We start from the raw sequence: 16,244 nt of genomic DNA, 5'->3' as shown, positions 1-16,244 counted from the left end.
TTATGACCATTCCACAAGTGAGTACCTTTCTTCTCTGCTGGCCACCTCTATTTTCCAGCAGTTTTCTAGTTGTTCCTATTATTTCAGGCTGCTTTAGCAACAATAATACTGAAATATTAACAAATATGTCCTTGAGACAATTCAAATAAATGCTTTTAAAAAAGTCATCAGTTGACTTGAAGGCAAATTGTGCCCATCATGGTTCAATGGTTGTCACTCTTGCCTACTGTCAGTGTACACTTTTATGCGGGAGAAATCGAGGACTGCAGATGCTGGAGATCAGAGTCAAAAGTGTAGTACTGAAAAAGCAAGCGGGTCAGGCAGCATCCCAGGAGCTGGAGAATCGACATTTCGGGCAATCCTGATGAAGGGAGAATGCCTGAAACAACGATTCTCCATCTCTTCTGACACTGCCTGACCCGCTGTGCTTTTCCAGCACTACACTCTCTACTCTGATCTCCAGCATCTGCAGTCCTTACCTTTCTCCCGCATAAAAGTATGGAGGTGAATGGAGGCATGCAACTGCCCCCTCAAGCTGCTAAAAGGTTCCATAATATGACTTGAGAGAAGGACAGGGAGTTAGCTCTGTATTGTCAAACTGTGTACATTTTAATGAACATCACTAAAAAAAGGTTATATGGGCATTGTCTCAATACTGTTGAAGGAGTCTTGCTGTTTCCAACATTAAAATTTGACAACTCTTCAAATATATATCATGAGCTGTAAAACACCATGGAACACCCTGATTCCTGAAGAAGGGCTTATGCCCGAAACATCGATTCTCCTGTTCTTTTGATGCTGCCTGACCTGCTGCGCTTTTCCAGCAACATATTTTTAAGCTCGGATCTCCAGCATCTGCAGTCCTCACTTTCTCCTACTTACACCCTGTCATAGCAAACTACACTACGCAATTATAAGTTATCCTTTTCTCAAATTAGAAACATAGAATACTAGAATGATTTCCAGAAGGAGACCATTCAGCTCAATTTGTTCATTTTGGCTACTTGCAAAAAAAAAAGTCAACTAATCCCAATCTACCTCCTTTATTGCTGTAGTCCTGAATATTTTCTTTCAATCTGCTGGGTACTAATCCTTATAAATGGAACCATTTAATTTATTTGATGCATTTTTCTTTTGGAAATAGGGTTAGTATAATGATTAAGGAGATGTTCACTCCATAAGGCCTTGTCAGTGCTTCACAATAGCAGCTTGTCAGACTCACTCTGTGTAATACGAAATCTGGACATTACACTTTGTACAACTATTTCAGCATCACAGGAAAGTGTTTTTTTCACTTCAAGCCACAGGCATAGACCCAATCTTCAGGTTGCATGCAATGCATTAGGCAACAAAACGTAAACATTTATGGAATTGTAAATAATCTGAAACAATACATCTGTCAATGCTGATGTGAAAGCCAAAATTTGTTGGATAAGACCATATAGCAAGAAAAAGGAGCTGAATCAGTTTATTTGGCTTTCATTGATGTAAATGTCATATTATCTAAACCAGCAGATTTGCACATCAGGAAGTTGTTACAAAGAAATGCCTGAATGTTAAGTCTCTTAGTGTTCAGTCGTATACCTCAACTTTCCTATATCAGAAATGCCACCTATTACACTATTAAAACTCCCATGCCATTAAAATGTTTGGAATTCCCTTTCTTGACAAGGGAGTATCAAGCCAAGAAAACCAATTCATAACCATAAAGTGCTAGGTTTGGTTAAATTAAGCCGTGACATGGAGGTGCTGGTGTTGGACTGGGATGGACAAATTTAAAAATCACGCAAGGCCAGGTTATACCCCAACTTGTTTATTTGGAAGTACTAGCTTTCAGAGCGCTGCTCCTTTATCAGGTAACTCCGTTACTTCAGGTTCATCAATTACCTGATGAAGGTGCAGCACTCTGAAAGCCAGTACATCCAAATAAACCTGTTGGAATATAACTTGGTTGAATGAAGAAAGCAAGGAAGGGTCAAATTAATATGGCCAAACTTGTGTAAAGAACTGCATGAAAACAAGCAAATCTGTTAAAAACAATAGAGGAAAGTGCAAAGGCAATGCTTAATGCATTATCCATGAGACAGCTCTTTTGAGAAACCTTAATTACTCAATCTTATTGATCTTTGAGAAGGCTGCATTGTTGAAAGGTACCAATAATTCCGAGCTCACTGGGATTTGTAAAGGGTCAATATACGAATAGCTACCTCCCTAATTTCTTGTAAATGGGCATTTCCGAGTTCTAATAAAAAAGGTCTGTTCATCTCAGCAAACTTTGGACACAGCTTTTACCATATTTGTTTCCTTAAAACTGCATTCAGGCTTCTTTGTAAACACAAACTGTTCTTGTTTGGTACTTCTTTTCCATGAATAGAAGAGGTTAAAAAAGATAGATAAATAAGCATAAGACTACATATTAGAAATGTTCCTTTCATCTTTGGCTGCACTAAAGCAATCTAACTCTTGTTGAAAGAGGAATCTAAAATCCAGTCAATGGAATTTTTGACGTTTTGCAAAAGATTAGGTTAGATATGTAGACACCAACGTGCATGCAGTAAAGCATAAACATGTATCAAAATCATATGGTTCCAAACCACAACAGGAAAAATTCTGTGCCAACGTAGGTTATACTTTGCGAGGAATGACATTACAGTGCCAATTTACAAATCCTTTCAATCAGAAAGAAATGTGCATTATACTAAACTGAGTGAAGTCTACTGTCTCTGGAGACTCTGAGAATAATTAAAGAGGCAGTTATTCTGGGTGCTTCTAGAGATAGCACAGTACCCAATGAAATGTAAATATTACCACGAGACACTAAGGTAGCTGAATGTCTTAGCTCAAAATCTATAAACCAGTACATGAGTTTGGACTTGTCAATTTTGAATACAAGAATTAAGACCATATGGACATTCATATTCCAGTTACTTAGATTACAACAGTAGCTTCCACAACATTTGAACCTTGAGGCACAACTGGTAAATGACTTACATAAACACACCAGTACATTGGTAAATACTTTCTCAGCTTAGTTCAGTTATAGGTAACAAGACATCTTTTGGAGGAGAGAATGTAAACTGTTGGTTTGAGTTCTCAAGCTTATCTGGATAAAGTTAATAAAACAAAGCTCTGAAATATGAATGTTGTTTTCTCACCAGATGCTGTAAGACCTGCTGCACTTCACCAACAATTTCTGTTTTTGAATAAAGTTAATGGTCTGCTCTTTTCCAATACTTTTCTTTACAACCATATTACTTTCAAAATGAAGCAATGTAACAAAGTTATGGGCTAAGAAGGGATAAACATGGCTGGTATTCTCACTAATTATATAAATTTGTTCAGGAACTCATTCGATATTGAACTTAAAGAAAACATGAGGACAGTGAGGGGCACTGGTCCAGGTTTACTGCCAAAAAAATTAAAACTGGAATTTAATCTGATAAAACACAATTGTTATAATAGGTCAAAGTTAATGTTTAGTTTGAACAAATAATAAAAATTATTGAAGATGTCTTCTAACTTTCCTTCTAACACTGGCGAGGTAGGACCCAAAGTCTGTCTGAAGACATTTTTAATTCATTCAAATGATTTAAAAAAGTGCTGCTGACCATGCTAGTATTCATTGTCCATCTCTAACTGTTGCTAAGGCTGTGCTGAGCTGACTCCTTGAAATATTGAAGCTCATGTGGGGTAGCTTCACCCAGAGTGCCATTATGAAAAAAACTTAGGATTTTGACCCAGTGGCAATGAATGAACAGCAACATAACTCCAAATCAAATCATGGCCTGCAAGGAATTTATAGGCTGTGATGTTTCCATTCATCAATCGACTTTTCCTTCCAGATGGTAGATGAGATGGGCTTGGAGGGTGTCTTAGTGAGTTGCAGCATCTTTTAGATGGCACATGCTTCAGTGGTAAAGAGTGCGAATACTGAAGAAGTTAGATTGGGTGATAATCAAACCACCTGCTTTCTCCTGGAACGTATTGATTTTCTTTAATGCTGTTGGGAGGTGGACTCAGCCAGCCAAGTGGAAAGTATTCCACCACACTCCTGCCTTATGCCTTTTGGACAGTGGTCAGGCTTCAAAAGGAGACAAGAAGCAAGTTATTCACTACAAGAGTTGCCAATCTTTGATCTATCCAGTAGCCACAGTATTTATAGGTATTTTAATCAACCTGTTTGGACATGTTATGACATAGGTTCCTGGTCAAAGATAATATCCAGGTTGTTGATAGTAGGGAAATGCAGTGATGGTAATGTCATTAAATGTCAAGGGCAAAGGCTGAATGCTCTCTCATTCTAGATGATGATTGCCTGACACTTAGGTCATGCAAACATTACCTTACGCATCAGCTAAATTGGAATGTTGCCCTAGTGCTCAATTTTACCTGAGTCATTGTGCATGTTGCTGAATGTTTTGCAATCATTAGGGAACATTCTTCCCCAACCTTCCCTCCAAGCTACATGTAAGTGCAACCACTTCAAGGTTTCATGCACACTGATTGATGTTGTCATGGGTTTGGAGCCTATGCAGTCAGTCATATTAAAAAAAAGGGAAGTCCCCATCTGACCTTATGATGGAGCAAGGCAATTAATGAAGCAACTGAAGCTAATTGGGCCTAGCACACTATCTCCGACAGAGATGATCTACAGTTGAGATGACTGGCCTTCATCAAGCACAAACTTTTTTTCGAGCTAGGTCATGACTCCAACCAGTGGGGAATTTTCTCACTGACTCCAGTTTGACTTCTTTTAACTCCATTTTATAGATTTGCTCTCAACTGGAACTAAATTCATAAAGGCTGGACTAGAGTGCTGGTCTGTCCTGATTATTGTCCTAACGTTAAATTTAAATTGGTGCCTTGACAGAGTGAGAGATAAACTCCACGTCTGTATTCAGCATCATTATAGAAACCTCTATGTGAGCATAAATAAGCATATAACAAATAGAATTTTTTTTTAACCTATGATACCAAACTACACCATTTGAATTACAATATCAAGCATTTTTGATCTACATCAGTGTAGAAAGTAAGCCCATCAGCTTATTAAGGTAGTTGGGCTTGTGCCGAAAACATCGATTTTCCTGCTTCTTGTATACTGCCTGACCTGCTGTGCTTTTCCAGCACCACTCTACTCTCGACTATCAGCTAATCAAGTCTGCTTTGTTATTCAATGAGATCATGAGCGCTCTGGTAACAACTCTACTCTTCTGCCTTTTCTCTGTACCTTTTGATTCCCATACCAATTAAAAATCTCAGCTTTAAAATATACTTAATGACCGTGTCTCAACAGCATTTAGTGATACAGAATTCCAAAGATTCACTAGCCTCAATTCAGAGAAATTCACCCCTATTTCTGTTTTAAATGTACAATCCCTTATTGTGGGATGATGCTCTCTGGTTCCAAATTCTCCCATAAGGTAAAATGGCCTTTCTGTATCTATCCTGTCAAGTTCACAAAGACTCTTGTCTGCTTCAAGGTCACTCATTCTAAAACGCCATTGAGTTTAGGCCCAATCTATTCAACCTCTCTTCATAAGTCAGTCCCCCTATATGTGTGTTATCAGCCTCCTGAACCACCTCCAATACTTTTTTTTAAAAAAAGGCACCCAAAACTGTTCACATTATTTCAGTTATGTCTGACCAGTGCCATAGCAAAGCCTTCTACTTATGTATGCCATTCCATTTTAAATAAAAGGCAACATTCTAATTCCCTTCTCTACTCCCTGCTGAAATTCGAGGCTAACTTTTTGTGATTTATGCAAGAGGACTTCAACATGCATCTATTCTATAGCTTTCTGCAATCCTTCTCCATTTAAATAATATTCAGATCTTCGATGCTCCCTGTCAAAATGCATAACCTCACATTTTCCCACATTATTTTTCACTTGCCAAGTTTGTGGCCTTTTAGCAATCCCGGCTGCAGACCCGATGTCATCCTCATCACTTACCTTCCTATCTATTTTGGTGTCATCTGCAAGCTCAGCTATAGCACAATCACTTTCCTTAAAAAAGGTATTAACATACATTAAATAGTTGTGGCCCCACACTGATCTCTCTGGAACTTCACTAGTTAAAAGACTGTCATCCTGAAAATGCCTTTATCCCAACTCCATCTTCTACTGGTTAGCCAGCCATCTCTCCATGCTAATATACTTCCTTCAACACCTTTGGTTCTTGTTAAGAAGTCAAATGTGTGGTACCTTATCAAATGGCTTCTGAAATTTTAAATATATTACATCCTTTATTTATCCTGCTTACTCTAACATTTTTCAGGCATGATTTCTCCTCAACAAGTTATACCAACTTTGCTTGAGTACACAATGTATTTTTAAATGCTCTATTATATCCTTTATAACAGACTAACATTTTTCCAGTAACAAAGACAACTGACCTAATTGACTTATAGTAAGGTGTCTTTTTGTCTCTTTCCCTCTTTGAAAGGAAGATTTTATACTAGCAGTTTTCCAATCATTTGGGACTTATCTAATCCAAGGATTTCTGGAAGATTAATACCCGTGTATTCCACTATTCTGTTGCTACTTCCTTTAATATCATAGGATGCATCGCATCAAGACCATGGAACTTATCAGTGTTTAGTCCCCACTGCTTTCTTTCAGACCTCTTCCTCTGGTGACAGTCACTGTATTAATTTTCTCTTCTCCTTTTGCCCACTGATTTAGTCATTTTAGAATACCATTATTAGCATTTTCTACTGTCAAACAGATCCAAAGTACAATATTTATTCAACTCCACCATTTCCCGATTCCCCGTTATTATTCCACAGCTTCACTGCCCAAAAGGCCTAAATTTGATTCAACTTGTTGTCAGTTATATATCACTGTTACAGAAGTACAGCGAAAATGTACTTGCCAGCACCGTCTTAAAATAGAAAAAAAACCAAAGCATAAAATAAAAAAGCATCAAAATTAAAATAAAGAAACAGTGTTCAACTCTACAGGTCTTCTTGTTAAGTGCTTTGTCCTGGACCATGGGTCTGGTCTCCAGAACAAAGTCCCTTTTACCACACCACTGCCACTTGAATGAATACACTTTGCCACTCTACTGATGCCATCACCATTGTGAAGCCTCATTGGACCTCGCCAATGCAGAACTAAAGTTGAACATCAGTGAGCAGATTAGGAAGGGGAAGTTCAGTTTTTAATCAAAGATTCATGTTTAAATGCAACAAATGCTAGAGGGTATGCATTCAAGTCAGGCAAGTATAGACCTAGGTTAGATATCAAGAAAACAGCATGATGGCTCAGTGGTTAGCACTGCTGCCTCACAGCATCAGGGACCCGGGTTTGATTCCAGTGTCGGGCAACTGTCTGTGTGGAGTTTGCACGTTCTCCCAGGGTCTGTGTCGGTTTACTCTGGTTTATGCCCACAATCTAAAAGATGTGCAGGTTAGGTGAATTGGCTATGCTAAATTGCCCATAGTGTTTAGTAATGTGCAGGTTAGGTGCATTTGTCAGGATAAATATAGAATAATTGGGTAGAGGAATGCATTTGGGTGGGTTACTCTTCAGAAGGCCAGTGTGGCCTTGATGGGCCAAAGGGCCTGTTTCCACACTGTAGGGATTCAATGAAAACCTCTTTATTAACTTGCGTCACAAATGATTGATTTATTTTTTCACCTGGTCTGTGTAAGCACTTTCATATTCAGCGCTATAGATGTAGAAGAACTATTTTTACAGTGACTTGAGCATCTTTGCCCATGTAACTTCCTTCACTCCAATGGCAGACACACTCAGCTCACCCTTTTTTGGTTCAAGTGCTCGAAATTCCAAGATCAGCTTCGGCAAAGAACATACTTTGCAGCGCTACAATACACTACAATTATCCATTATTACATCGGTGTCTCATTTCTATAGTCATATACACAGCAGCATTTACTTAAGAACAAACTGTGCCAATCCTACTGTGCTTTCAACCAATTCAATTGTAGCTGAATTCCATCCAATTTATTTTACAGACTTCCTGACCCTTGAAACTATTTTAGCAATATCAATTTCATATCATCATCCAACACCATTTAACTTTCGTCAGTTATATTACGTGATATTAGGGCGGCACGGTGGCACAGTGGTTAGCACTGCTGCCTCACAGCGCCAGAGACCTGGGTTCAATTCCCGACTCAGGCGACAGTTGCACATTCTCCCAGTGTCTGCGTGGGTTTCCTCCGGGTGCTCCGGTTTCATCCCACAGTCCAAAGATGTGCAGGTTAGGTGAATTGGCCATGCTAAATTGCCCGAAGTGTTAGGTAAAGGGGTAAATGTAGGGGGAATGGGTGGGTTGCGCTTCGGTGGGTCGGTGTGGACTTGTTGGGCCGAAGGGCCTGTTTCCACACTAAGAAATCTAATCTAATCTAATCTTCCCACGATCCTAACTTAATGGGAACGAATGGCCCTTAAAAAGGAGGAAAACCGCATAATGCCACAACATTCCACAAGGTAAAAAGTAATTTTAAAAAAGAAAATATTCAGCGAATGAATTAATCAATTCAATTCAACACGCAAAGCTTCTGATCTGGCATACACAGTTCCATACAGCAAATATATTCGCTTGTACCAATGTTAGCTTGCCAGCTGTCTTCTTATTTCTCCTTTGGCAGTTATTAAAATGTTGAACTATGTGCCCACATTTCTCTTTTCCATATCTTTTGTACTGTGTGTTAGACACCTCTCTTCGTCAAAGCCAAGTGCAATTCAATCACAATGCTTAAGAATGTGCAGCACTGGACTATTATTTTGCAATGGTTAATTGCGCAGCGCGAAGTTGCCCAGTTGAAAAGAAAAACATTGATAAATTAAATGAAGTCAGTCTTAAGGAACAATACTATAATTCACTTCTACATCCCATCCACTGATTTTTTTCTCATTTGATGATTAAAAATAACTTGCATTTAAAAGTTTCATAACTTCAGAAATTCTCAAAGTGCTTACTGCCATTGAATTATTCTTGAGGAATAAATCATTGTTGCTATGTGGACAAATTTAGCAGACAATTTTCACATTGCAAGTCCAACAGTAAGATGAATGACCAGATAATCTGTTTGATATTGCTGTCACGTGTAGAACATCCTTGGACTTCTTTATCATTAAGAGCAAGATCATCTCTTGCCATACAAAGCCAAAGTTCCGCCTTGCACTAATCCCATATCTTTATTCTCTCTCATCAGTTTGGTATCTATTATTTTCATAATTCTGAGCTAGAATTGCTCTAGGTAGATTTTCACACTTAACAGAATTGGAAGAATGTTACTTGCACTCATTATTCTTAATTTCTCTAAATCATGGTCAACTGTGCTATTCCCATCTGACAACCTCCTGCCCTGTCAGGTTTAGTTAGGCCATTCTTGTTTGGTTCCACTCCTACTGCTAGGAGATTTCAAGCAACACCTTCACTTCCAGCCCTAAGCTCCATTTGGAGTGACTCCTTTTGTCCATTTAGTTGTGCCAACAAATATCTAGATTCTAAAACATAGAATCCCCCCCCGCTTTCATTTCTCCACTGGCAATTATGACTTTTCTTAAAAACATCTCTTTGAACAAATGTTTAGATCATGCTTCCTGATAACTTCTTTGACTCAGCGGACCTATCCCAGTGAAGAATTGGCAACAGTTGTGTCTCGTAAGTTCAAGTCTGCTTTGTGTAGACTAAACCCCGTGAAGATGAGGATCAAAACTAGGAAAATGACACAGATGGGAGAGATTCAGGAATTTAATCAAGGACTAGGTCAAAACTTGGAACCAAGAGTGCACTTGAGCATTTCACTGTAGTTTCTTTGTGTTATTAACTTGCAGGATGTGGATCCCTAATTGACCAGAAGGTAGTTAAGCATGAACCATATTGTTGTGGGTTTGGAGTCACAAGTCGAGCAGTCCAGGTAAGAATAGCAGGCTGTTTCCTTCCCTAAAAGGATATTAGTGAACCAACTTTTTTTAAAAAAACCAAGAACAGTTAGTTATCATTAGACTCTTTATTTCAGATCTTTGTCGAATTCAAATTCTATCATTTGCCATTGCGAAACTTGAATCCAGATCCCCAGAATATTACATAGATCTACTGTATTGCAATACCATCACCAGGTCATCACCACCCTCTTTCTACAACATAAATGAAAACAGTTTAAAATCAAACTTCTAAAATGACAACAGCAGGATTATACAAGTTTTTAAAAACTATTTACATTAATGACTTCATCAAGGGAGCACAGGAACTGTTATGGTGTAGTGATAATGTACCTAACTTTGAGCTAGGAGGCCCAAGTTCAAATCTCATCCTCTCTACAGGTACTAACAATATCGCTAAACAGGTAAATTAGAAAATATCTAGATAAGGGAATGAAATCTAAGCAACTAAATTTGCAGATGACAAAGATAGTCTGGAAAAAAAATCATAAAAACAAAGTGTTAGAGAAATTCAGCAGGCCTAACATCATCTGAGGAAGAAGTTAGTTAATATTTCAAGTCTACAAACTTCTGAAGTCATATTTGACTCAAAGCATTAACACTTTTTTCCTCTATTGTCTCTCCTAGGTGCTGCCAGATCTGCTAAGTTTCTTCAGCATTTGTTTTTTTTATATGAAACAGTATCTGTTTTATTTAGGTTGTAAATGTATGTTGCAGAATGATTACGAGGAGGTTGCAAGCCCAAAACAATAGGTGGGTGTCAGGCAAAAATATGGAAAACATTTTGTTATTATGCGAAAGTGAATAAGACAAAGTTTGTGGAATTCCTTGGCAGAGAGGGATGTAAATGTTCCTGTGCATGAGTCACAAAAAAATTACCATATATTCTCACGTAAAAGTAGATCCTTCTCTTGGCCAAAAAAAAATCTTGTATTTTCCATAGATCTCGGGTAAACGTTGATCCTACAATATCACATTATAAACCTCTTACAAAAGAAACTGCATGTTCCTACTAACCCACTCAAATAAAATCACATTCATTCCAGTAACAACTCATCACTCTTTGTTTACTATATTGAGTCTCCATTCATTCCTCTACTTTGCCCACTTGGTTTACTACAACATGTTTTGATTCATCCATTCCGACTGGTACTAAGTCTATTGGTACTTATTGCACTTTGTTCACTATACATCCAAAAGTTAATACCGTTGAAAAGATAAACCATTTTAATTGTACCATTATATCTGAATAGAAGTGAGATATATTGGCCACAAATATCTTTAATTCTTTGACAAAATTTGCTAATGCTACTGATGTTCATAACATGAAAATTAAAAAGGAGGGAAACGGACGACTTTGGCAGGAGCGTTCAAATTCTAAATGTGTAAGTGTCTTAAGTGTTTCACTAAGTATGCCATTATACCAGGCCATGATGGTATCGAACAGTGTGATTTTGCAGGATTGCAATGAATCTTTGACGTATTAAATTTTTTGTACGAGTATATATAAATAAAGTTTACTGCCAATAATTCATTCTTGTTTCTCTTGCTTTTATCCAATAATTAACTGTACCATAACTCATTGTGTTTTTCTTCTTTACCCAGGATTAGTTAAGCAATCAAAATCGACTTCTGCTAATAATAAGGTATTGCAAACTGCAGTATGAACTTCAACCCTTCAAAACTACTGCCCGTGGTAATAATCGAGCCTATAAATTGAACCTTTATTGTCTTAAAAAAAAATTTGACTTTCACGTGAGTATATATGGTAGTAAGCATGGGGGGGGGGGGGGGGGGTAGTGCCAAGTTGGAGACTTGGGACTGGGGGAAGAATGAGCAAATTGGTGAAATCCACATTGGACTGGTGTGGTTGGCGGAAGATGGTTGGTGGTCTTCCTGCAGACAGACATCGGAGGTTAGGGTTTGGTAATGGAAGAGGCCCAGGACCTCCATGTCTTTGGTGGGTGAGGGGAATTTGAAGTGCTCAGCCAAAGGAGTGGGGTTGGTTGGTGCAGGCGTTCCAGAGATGTTCTCTCAAACCATCTGCAAGTTGGAGTCTTGTCTCCCCGATCTGGGGAGGGGGTGTATGAGCGCAGGTTTTGCACTTCGTCTGGTGGCATGGGAAAGTGCTGGGGGTTGATGGGGGGACACTGATCTGACGAGAATGTCACGGAGGGAATGGTCTCTCTGGAATGCAGATATGAGTAGGGACGGAAATATATTCCTCGTGGTGGGGTCTGTTTTCAAGTGGCAGAAATGGCAGAGGATGATGCAACGTATGAGAAGGTTGTGGGATGGAAGGTGAGGAACAGGGGTTCTGTCCTTCTTGCGATTGGAGGGAGTGAGCTTCAAGGGTGGAGGGGCTGGAAGTGGAGGAGCTGGAAGCGGAGGAGGGCATTGTCGACCATGTGGGAGGGGAAATTGCAGTCTTTGAAGGCGGCGGCCATCTGGGATATTCTATGGTGATAATGGTCCTCCTGGGAGCAGATGCAGCAGAGGAGTAGAGAATAAGAGAAGGAATTTTTACGGTAGGTGGGGTGGGAGGAGGCATAGTTTAAGTAGCTGTGGGGGTCAGTGGGTTTGCGGTAAATGTCAGTGGGTTTGCGGTAAATGTCAGTGTTTAGTCAGTCACTGGAGATGGAAAAAGCCTAGCCTATTAAATCCATCATACTACGAAAACAACAAATGCTGGAACTCAGCGAGAGCAAGCTAACGTTGAGTCTAGATAGCTCTTCAGAGCGCTGATGGACATTCATCTGGACTCAAAACGTTAGCTTGCTCTTTCTACAGCTGTCTGACTCGCTGTGATCTTCAACATTTGTTGTTTACTAGATTAATTTGGCTTATGATAGCTGGAACAGGCTGGGCTTTTTCATTTCCCTCAAACACGAGTTTAGAAGAGTGAGGAATGACTTGACTGAAGTACAGCTTGGAAATGTGGAAATGATGCTTCCTTCTGAGGACAGTTAGATATAGACTGATTCCCTTGAGTACTACAGTCGAGGAAGTTATGGGAATGGGGGTGGTTGGTTGTTGCAGATAGGAATAGAGATTTCAGAACAGATGAACCATGATCTCAGTGAATGGCAGGGCCGGCACGATGAACTGAATAGCCTACACATTTTTGTACAATGACAAGAGGTATAGTTAGTACGTTTGCAGATGACACCAAAATTGGAGGCATAGTGGACAGCGAAGAAGGTTACCTCAGATTTAAACAGGATCTTGATCAGAGGAACTAAATGGGCTGAGACGCGGCAAATGGAGTTTTAAATTGGGAAAAACAATTAGCAGGATTTATACACTTAATGGCAAGGTCTAGGGAGTGTTGCTGAACAAAGAACTTGGAGTACAAGTTCATAGCTCCTTGAAAATGGAGTTGCTGGTAGATAGGATAGTGAAAGCAGCGTTTGGTATGCTTTTCTTTATTGGTCAGAGTATTGAGTACAGGAGCCAGAAGGTCATGTTGCAGCTGTACAGGACATTGGTTAGGCCACTGTTGGAATATTGCATGCAATTCTGGTCTCCTTCCTATCAGAAAGCTGTTGTGAAACTTGAAAGGGTTCAGAAAAGATTTACAAGGATGTAGCCAGGGTTGGAGGATTTGAGCTATTGGGACAGGTTGAATAGGCGGGGGGTGTTTTCTTTGGAGCTTTAGAGGAAGAGGGTTGACCTTAGAGGCTTATAAAATCATGAGGGGCATGGATAGAATAAATAGACACAGTCTTTTCCCTGGGGAGAGGGAGTCCAGAACGAGAGAGCATAGGTTTAGGATGAGAGGGGAAAGATATAAAACAGACCTAAGGAGTAACATTTTCATGCAGATGGTGGTATGTGAATGGAATGAGCTACTAGAGAAAGTGGTGGAGGCTGGTACAATTGCAACATTTAAAAGGCATCTGGATGGGTATACGAATAGGAAGGATTTGGAGAGATATGGGCCAGGTGCTGGCAGGTGGGACTAGATTAGGTTGGGATATCTGGTCGGCCTAGAAGAGTTGGACCAAAGGGTCTGTTTCCATGCTGTACATTTCTATGACTCTACATGCTGTACATCGAAGTTGGAAAATCAGGGGTGTTTTTTTATATAACAATGACCAGTTACAGTAAATGAAGCAAACTCAGCTCTAATATTGAAATCAACTATAAATACACCACTTTGTCCCTTCCAAAGAAATAAAAATTGGCACACACTTCTTCAGCTTAGAGGGTGAACAAGTGACCTTCTCCCAGGGCCGCTGCCAATTCCATTCGGTAACAGGTCAGTACAGCAATCTACTGACCCATTCAAAATTGTGACAGAATATATTTGAAAATTTAAAATGACATTAAAACACTTCGTAGACATTCAAACGATCTTCAAAACAGTCACTTCCAAAATTCTCACAACCATGTCAGTTCTAAACACTATTTCATTTAATTTCATGAAAAAAACTAAACATTCCAATTTTGAAAAGATTACCAATGCTGAATACTTTAAAAAGAAAGTTTCTGCAGCATTTTCTTTACCAGATGAACAAAAACCCTAATCTCTGAAATTAAGCAAATTAAAGATTCAAATCATAAACATGCTTCAAATGATTTATAAAATCACAAACAAGCCATTTAAGAAAAAAAGGTAGAAAGTCAGCTTTAAAAAAAAGAACTGCAGAGGCTGGAAATTAGAAACAAAAACAGAAATTGCTGGAAAAGCACTGCAGGTCTGGCAGCATTTGCAGATAGAAATCAGACTTAACCTTTCGGCTCCAGAAATTCTGATTTCTCTCCACAGATGCTGTGTGGCCTGCTAAGTTTTCTTTTCAGCCATTTCTGCTTTTGCTATGGAAAACCAGCTTGTTGCATGTAAGGATACTTCTCCCTATTCCCAACTCTGAAAATGGTATGTCATGAAATAGGCAAACACGAAAGTAAGAATTGTGTGTGAATTAAAACTATAATATTTCCTCCATTCAAGCCTCACCTTAAGTGCATCACAGAGATGCAAACAGACTTCCCAATATTCAGGTAGGTGAATGCATTGCTGAAGACTGGAGTGTAACCAAATTTCCAAATCTTCAAAAAGCTTTTGTATGGCCAGAAATCCTACAAGTAGTGGTAGGAGAGCTAAATGACAGAACTGAACATAAAAAAAGCAGTGATCATTCAGAAATAAAATGTAAGAAAGAGATGGAAGACATGCACTGCATTGAATCCTCTGTCACAAATGATAAAAGTGCTTTGGGACTCCTCAAAAGCACCAGAATTGAAATGCAGTTTTTCTTTGCACATTGCAACCTCGTGAGAGTAGAGCCCTCTATGTAGATTTCCTTCGGAGAACATATGCAACATTATCGTAACCTTTCTTAAAATATTTTAAAAACAAAACATACAACGGAATAGATTACAAAGCGGGTAGACACCTGCACAGTGTGCTCGGAAAAGGGAAGAGTCTAAGAATGGGAAAATAAAAAAACTCCCATTTGCTTCGAAGAGTTCAAAAGCACGAGAAAGAGACAGAGACACACACAAAGGAAAGGAGCAGCCACATACTCAAGATGGGATCTCGACAGGGAGGTGAAAGCACCGGCTTGCCTCGCTTGATAAAGTGGCCGCCAACACCACCGGCCGAAATAATAACACGAAAAATAATATGTTTTTTTTGACCGGTTGAAACTTCGATTGAAAATAACAAAAGAAACTGAAAGGCTCTCCGGTGAAGCTAGAAAGGGAAGGTGGCGTGGAGGGAGGAGGGTGGGGAAGGAAGGGTACACTGGGTAGTGAATGCTAAGTTTCTCCAGCAGAGTCGGAGATAATGAAGGGTTTGTTACTCACTGCGCGACGCCTATTCATTTAAAGCCGGAGTATAGTACAGGATGGCGATGGTGGCGGCGGTGAGGAACACCTCCTGACAGTCACTCACACTCTGTCTGTGTGTGTCTGCCTCCTCCTCACACCCAGGGCCGGCGTTACCATGTGTTCCAGCCGCCGTCGCTAGGGGACATCGGCGTCAGGTCATAGGTCAACCCTAAGGTGTTGGGGCAGGGAGGCAAAATTAATCACAAAAATAAATAACAAACAAAAGTAACATGCCCATTCAGTTTAATTTTGAAACAATGCGCCTTTTTAAAAAATAAACAAAATTCCGTTTTGGTTTTGCCTTGCCCTTCCCTTATTTGGGTCATGTTTGCCCCTTGCGTCATTTCCGCTCTCTATATTTCCCGCCAATCTTTCTCGACCATCTGCAATGGGTTAGTTTCCCATTCGATGTGTCAGATACATGAGTTATATTTGTCTAATTTATATTGAGAGGAAACACATCTATTTAAAGCGTGTTTAGCAAGTGTT

At 39.4% G+C, this 16,244-nt stretch overlaps 1 protein-coding gene across 5 annotated transcripts in view; it reads right to left on the bottom strand.

Annotated features, from left to right (window-relative positions):
- Nucleotides 1-15,901, bottom strand: part of LOC132815078 (protein tyrosine phosphatase type IVA 3-like) — a 155,325-nt gene extending 139,424 nt beyond the window's left edge. For all 5 annotated transcript variants that reach the window (XM_060823796.1, XM_060823793.1, XM_060823794.1 and 2 more), the window contains exon 1: nt 15,732-15,901. The gene's annotated coding sequence lies outside the window, so the exon portion shown is untranslated. The remainder of the gene's footprint in view (nt 1-15,731) is intronic.
- Nucleotides 15,902-16,244: the final 343 nt, after the last annotated feature.

The sequence above is a fragment of the Hemiscyllium ocellatum genome, chromosome 4 (genome assembly GCF_020745735.1).
Source record: "Hemiscyllium ocellatum isolate sHemOce1 chromosome 4, sHemOce1.pat.X.cur, whole genome shotgun sequence".
Taxonomy (NCBI): Eukaryota; Metazoa; Chordata; class Chondrichthyes; order Orectolobiformes; family Hemiscylliidae; genus Hemiscyllium; species Hemiscyllium ocellatum.
This window is presented reverse-complemented; position numbering and strand designations above follow the sequence as displayed.